The following is a 485-nucleotide window of genomic DNA, read 5'->3' on the forward strand; positions in this document are numbered from 1 at the left end:
CCCGCGATCCGGGCCGCCGAGGCCGCAGGCTCCCGCGCCGTGGGGAAGCGGAGCCGGGGGGAGGGGAGGCCGGCGACGCGCGATGCCTGCGGAGCGGCTCCCACGATCAATTCATCCTCCGGGCTCCGGGCCGAGCGTCGCCCGGGCGGGAAGTACCGAGGCGCTTCGCCGCCGTCCCGCGCGCGCTCCCGACCCGCTGCTTATCGGGCCCCGGCAGCCGCCATGACGCCGACCGTGAGCGAGCGCAACCGTCCCCGCCGTAGCGCCGCCGCCACCGAGGTCGCCGTCGCCTCCGCCCCCACCGCGACGTCAGCGCTCTGCTCACTCCCCTTCCCGGGCGAGAGGTGGAGGCGCGCACGCGCGGCCTTTCCCCCTGCTCGGCGAGGGGCGGGGCGGCGGCGCGCGGGGCGGTGACGCGCCCCTCGCCGAAGCCACCGGACTTTGACTGAGGAGCGGCCCTCGAGCTGCTCCCCGCTGCACTGCGG

The sequence above is a fragment of the Nannospalax galili genome, unplaced genomic scaffold (genome assembly GCF_000622305.1).
Source record: "Nannospalax galili isolate Female #2095 unplaced genomic scaffold, S.galili_v1.0 scaffold16, whole genome shotgun sequence".
NCBI lineage: Eukaryota > Metazoa > Chordata > Mammalia > Rodentia > Spalacidae > Nannospalax > Nannospalax galili.